The sequence below is a fragment of the Peromyscus leucopus genome, chromosome 9 (genome assembly GCF_004664715.2).
Source record: "Peromyscus leucopus breed LL Stock chromosome 9, UCI_PerLeu_2.1, whole genome shotgun sequence".
NCBI lineage: Eukaryota > Metazoa > Chordata > Mammalia > Rodentia > Cricetidae > Peromyscus > Peromyscus leucopus.
The window spans coordinates 76462186-76468317 of record NC_051070.1 but is presented as its reverse complement, the minus strand read 5'-3'; the positions used below and the strand labels follow the sequence as shown (position 1 = coordinate 76468317).

Genomic DNA, 6132 nt, shown 5'->3' with positions numbered 1-6132 from the left:
ACTCAGGAGGCAGGGGTAGATGGATCTCTGGAAGTTCTAGACCAGTCTGGGCTACATAACCAGTTCCAGGAGAGCCAAGGAAAAATAGTGAGACTCTGTCTCCAAAATGACAAATGGCTTATTATTATTATCTAGTTAATTTGGTAAAATACCTTAACAACAGAGTCCAACGTTTACTGTCATGTTAGGACAATCTCAGACATACCAGAACTCTGAATTTGTACTAAGTGTAGACAGACACCTTACCTGACTCTTTGCATTTAAGACACATTCTCTTACTCTGTATTTATAAAAATCTAAGATAAAGAGAACACCATAAGTGATTTGACATTTGAAAAACTACGTAGCTTTCTAGTTTTGAAAGAGGGTAGTTTTTATTGGTGTTTTGTATGTGTGCCTGTGTGTGTGTGTGTGTGTGTGTGTGTGTGTGTGTGTGTGTGAGTGCAGGTGCTAGTGAACATCAACCCCCTGGAGATGGAGTTACAGGGAGTTGTTAGCTATGTGTTATGTATGCTGTAATGCTAGGAACTGAACTCTGGTCTTTTGGAAGAAAAGTAAGTTTTGGTTTTTCTTTTTTTTTTTTTTTTTTTGGAGGGGGGGTCTGATATTTTGTTTGTGTTTTGACAAATAAAGCTTTCCTGGAGAGCAGAGGGTAGAGCTAGCCACTAGTGAACCATATAGGCCAGGCAGTGGTGGCTCACACCTTTAATCCCAGCACTTGGGAGGCTCACACCTTTGATCCCAGCACAACTGGGAGGTAGAGACATGAATATAAGGCAGGTGGAAACAGGATCTCAGCCCCTCCTTTTGGTCTGAGGATTCAGAGAGGTAAGAAGTAACTGTGGCCGTTCCTTTGCTTCTTTTATCTTTCAGCTTTACCCCAATATCTGACTCCTGGTTTTTATTGATTAATTAGGATCACGCTTCAGGGTTGTTGTTATTTTGTTTTTCTGTTTTTGATTTACTGAAAATGTATTACTCCAACAGCGTATTACTGTTTCTTTTCAACATCTTGTTCTGCAGCTTCCCGGATTCCTTCACCCATTTTGCTCGGATGCCAAGGAGCTAGGCAAGAAAACTGGCGAAGGCCTTTAAAGTGCATCTCTCCCTCTGTGATGAATCTGGCTTTCTCCTTTTTGTAAGGCATTCCAGATGGGCATCGCAGGTCCTCTTAGCTGTGTGGTCTTTTTTGAGTTCTTCAGCAGAACTGCCTCTGTTCTTGGAGCAGAAGGCCTCCTGGAAAAAAGAATGAGCTTGGAGCAGTATTCCTTCAGACACTGCGCGCTGGCCTGTAGTGACTCTGTGGATTTGTTTCATCTCCTTGAGTCTACAGAAATGCCAATGGTGACAGCCACTTTCTTACGGATACCAGCCACCCTGAGTTTTTCCAGGCTGAAGCCTCTGCCAGCTCGGACCTTGGGGTGGAATCTCACTTTAGGGCACCTCACTACAAGCCTGAAGGGGCAGGACACAGGGCAGGGGGCCATGCAAAGCACTTCCTCCTGCCAGACCTTCTGCTGACCGTGCACACCGGCTGGTTGAACCTAGTGTTCTCTCGATCCTGCCAGTCCCTGAAGAAGTGGGGCTTCTTCAGAGCAAGCCATTCCAGCTAGGCACGGTGGCTGTCTCCTGTCAGGAAGCAGGAATTTTTAACCACTGATCTATCCCTCCAGCTCCCTTACAGATATCGTGGGCTTTGCGGAGCTGGAGATCAAACCCAGGGACTTGCAAATGCCAGGCAAGGGCGACGACCACTTAGCCACATGCCAGCCCTCACCTTTCTAAGCAGACTCATCTGTAAAATGGGAATGATGATATTTTAATGGCTGCTTGGATTGAGGAAGTAGCTCAGTTGCTAGAATGCTTGCCTCACATGCATAGAGCCCTGAATTTGATCCCCTGCCCTGTATAAACCAGATGTGGTGGCACACACTTGTAATCCCAACATTCAGTTGGTAGAGACAGGAGGGTCAGACTTTCAAGATCATCTGTGATATTACATAGTGATTTTGAAGATAGCCTGGGCTACATGAGACTCTGTCTAATATATATGTATACACACACACACACACACACACACACACACACACTAATGGCCCCAGTGCCTCTCACTTGCTAAGCAGTCAGCAAATACTACTAATAAATGAGGAACGTATTTGGTTTTGTGGTGTTACAGACCCATTGCTGGGAATGTCTTCTGTCACCAAACTACATCCTCAGCCCTGTCATGCACGTTTTCAACAAGATTAATTACTAGTCAAAACAAGTGAAAAAGAAAGTATTGGACTTACACTAACAGCTATCAGATTATCTTATATTATTAGCCATCTCGAAGGGGCAGCCTGAAGCAACACACTGAACACAATCAATAAAAAACATTATCGGCTGACCCAGAAGTGCCAACCTCGCCTTTTGTCAGGAACCGCCAGCGTCTTCTCTTCGGAAGAGCTCCAGACGGGCGACAAGTCGCCTCTGCCTGCCCACTCACTCAGTGCCTCTGGGCAAGGCCTGAACTTCTCAGCCACCAGGCCAGTCACAAACTCTGTCAGACAAGACACAGACAGGTCACTCAAAGAGCAGGACATCTGTTACTCTAGTTCTTACGTGTCTAAATACTATTTCGAACATGATTTTGTAGTAACTCTACATTTAAAAGTGGCTGTAAATTGATTTTTCACTTGATTTTAGACAAAAGGCAGAGAAGCAAGTTTTAAGATTTCTTTTATTTACCCGTCTTAGATGATTTCATCCATATATATGATACATTTTTACCCTCATCCTCCTTCCTCCGCTCTCTCCCTGCTAAACCCCTTCCCTTTCCCAGCAAGGCCTCCTCTCTCTTCTCATGTCCGTTTGTTTTCTTCTGGCCTGCAGAGTTGGTTGGTTGGGTTTTGTGCATGCGTGCGTGCGTGCGTGCGTGCGTGCGTGCGTGCGTGCGTACATGCATGTGTGTGTGTGTGTGTGTGTGTGTGTGTGTTTGTGTGTGTGTGTGTATGTGTCTTAAGATTCACTTTATGTGTATGAGTGGTTTTGCTTACATGTATGTCTGTGCACTACATGTGTATCTGGGGCCTGAGGAAGCCAGAAAGGGGTGTCAGGTCCCCTGCAGCTGGAGTTACAAATGATTATGAGCCACCATGTGGGTGTGGGAGCTGAACCAGGGTCTTCTGTAAGAGCAGCTGGTGCTCTTAACTGCTGAGTCATCTCTCCAGCCCTGTCCTGCTGTTTAACTTGGGTGGGGAAGGTTATTTGCTGGAACATGGGAACTTAGGCTAGTCCACTGAAGAAAATGACTCCCTCTCTCCCACAACTACTCACCACCAAAAGGCTCCACCAGGAAGGGTGAGGCTCGTGAACCCTTTATATGGTGGTTTGAATAGGAACAGCTCCCATAGACTCATGTGTTTGAATGCTTGGCCCATACATAGGCAGTGGCACTATTAGGAGGTGTGGTCTTGTTGGAGTAGGTGTGGCCTTGTTGCAAGAAGTGGGTCCCTGGGGGCAGGCTTTGAGGTCTCAGAAGCTCAACCCTACCTAGTGGCTCTCAGTCTCCTGCTGCCTTCAGATCAAGATGTAGAACACTCAGCTCCTTCTCCAGCACCATGTCTGCCTGCAAGCTGCCATGATAATGGACTAACCCTCTGAAACTGTAAGCCATTCCCAGTTAAATGTTTTCCTTTATAAGAGTTGCCGTGGTCATGGCGTCTCTTCACAGCAATAGCAACCCTGACTAAGACACTTTCTCTACCCTTGATGAGACCCCTCTTTGGCAGGCAACCACAGCTGCTGTTAGTTCATGTCCAGCAGACAGCATCTCACAGCACTCCTCCCCATCCTTCAGCTCTTGCATTCTTTCTGCCCCCTTCTCCGTAATGTTCTCTGAGTCTTGGAGGGGATGAACTGAATGTCTGCTTCAAGGCTGAGCACTCGACAGTCACTTCTTCCAGCATTTCTACCAGTTAGTGGTGGCCCATAGAGGCTTCCCAGTGAGACCTGACTCAGGGTCAGAGAATCGGAGCTTGCTTTACCCAGCAGGGCTGAATAATGGGATGATTTTGCCAGGGGCATGGTTACAAAGTGTTTGGAAGGGTCTACACTTGGCTCTACAGTGTGCTTTCATCTAGCAAGGGAGAGATCTTTTGCCTCTCCCCTTGGCATATTATAAAAAGCCCTTTTGAATAAAGCTTTGGGCAGCTGGGTGTTGACCCAGGGCCCTCCTGAAGCTATCCTGCATCTGTCTTTCCTATTGTCTCCTTCTATCTTTCTAATATTTTCTCATTCCTCTCTCCTCCACCCAAGAACCCTTCGATAGGTGGGAGCAGATCGGAGCTGGACTCCCACGGACTCCCACACTCTGGATTAACTGTTGCCCTCTGCAAAGAGAAGCATCTCTCACCAAAGCCGGGGCTAACACTAACTGCCTGATTGTTGGCCCTCACTCTCCTGGACTTGATCAGCCATTGCCTGGTCCTCTGCTATGGGCAGTCCATTCTTCCCTCTGAGTCTTCCTTTGCATCATCAGATTTTTCTGTTTTTCAAAGATGGTAAAATGCTCAATGCAGAAAGGGAAGAAGAACTAACATTTAAATTTGTATCTTCAGATTGAAAAAAAACTTGAAAAAAAAAGATTTCCACACCCTGGTAATGGCATGCGGATCCCGTAAACATTAATGCTTGCTTCATCTGTTTCTCTCTCTTAAGTCCATCAGTGCTGTGCATGAACTCAATGTGTTTTCTTTTACTATTGACTTTTATTCATTGTTTTGTGTGTACAGGTGTGTAAATATGTATGTGTGTGTAGGTATGGGGGCTGTTGTGTGTGTTTGTGTGTAGGTGTGGATGATTGTTAAGGCATGTGTGTATGTGTGTAGGTATGTGTCTGTGTGTGTAGGTGAGTGTGGGGTATGTGTGTAGATATGTGTGTGAATATGTGTATGTAGGTGTATATGTGTATATGTGTGTGTGTAGGTATGTGTGTATGTGTGAATGTCTGTGTAGGGGTGTGTGTAGGTATGTGGCTGTGTAGGTGTGTGCATATGTCTGTAGGTGTATATTTGTATGTGTGTATATGTGTGTATGTGTATGTGTGAATGTCTGTGTGTAGGGGTGTGTGGGGGTGTAGGTGTGTGCATATGTAGGTGTATATGTGTATATGTGGGAGGTGGGGTGGGGTGGATGTATGTAGTATGCAGCTGTGATGCATATGTGGAGAATTTTGTGGAACAGGTTCCCTCCTTCCACCTTTATATCGGCCCCAGGGTCAAACTCAGGTCTCCAGGCTTGCATGGAAAGTAAAGTTTGTACCTACTGAGCCGCCGACTCACCATCCCTCAGTGTGTTTTCTTCTCACGTGAACTGAGACACTCTCTGCTCTGCCAGTTTTCTCGAACTACACCTCTGACAGACTTTTAAATATGTACTCGTGGATAGTTAGAATATAGACTCACGTACCTTGGTATAGGCATGTTCACTATTACTCATATTGCACACATAGGGCTAAGCATCATTGTGAACAATGAGCTAGCTTGTAACAGAAAGCCACAGTTCCGTTCCTGACTCTGCTCTTCTAAAGCACCAACTCTTGTTTGCTTTTTAAATATATTTATGTGTCTGTGTGTCTTCTTGTGTGTGTATTCATGTGTGTTTAAGTGTCCTTGGAGACCGGAAGAGGGTGTTAGATCTCCTGATACCTGAGTTCCAAGTGGATGGCCACCACATCAGGGTTGAGAACAGAACCCAGGGCCTCTGCAGGAGCAGCCAATGTTGAACCATCATTCCGGCCCCATAAGGCACCAGCTTTGAACTAGTCCTTCTTGTTTGAGCTTTCAGTGTTGACCAGACGTCCTTACTGCTACTTCTTACTAATTAATTTAGGACATAGACTTAACCTACTACTACTAAAGACGGGAATTAACCCTCTTACTCAGCCCTCATCCTCTATACTGATAGCACTTTTCTTAATTCTTCTCAGGGCAAATATCTTCAATCAACAGATGAAGTCTTAACATTTGTTCTAGTCACTACAGAGAGCCAACTGACCTCCTACTTTCTAAGCAAAGGATGTTAGTATTCTGACTCCTTCCCCTTTCCAGAAGCTGCCACTTTACTTTGACAAGGTCAATTTAGACCGAC

At 45.5% G+C, this 6132-nt stretch overlaps 1 pseudogene; it reads right to left on the bottom strand.

Moving 5' to 3' along the window:
• Positions 1-991: 991 nt before the first annotated feature.
• Positions 992-4068, bottom strand: LOC114695961 (annotated as a pseudogene).
• Between the last annotated feature and the right edge of the window lie 2064 nt (positions 4069-6132).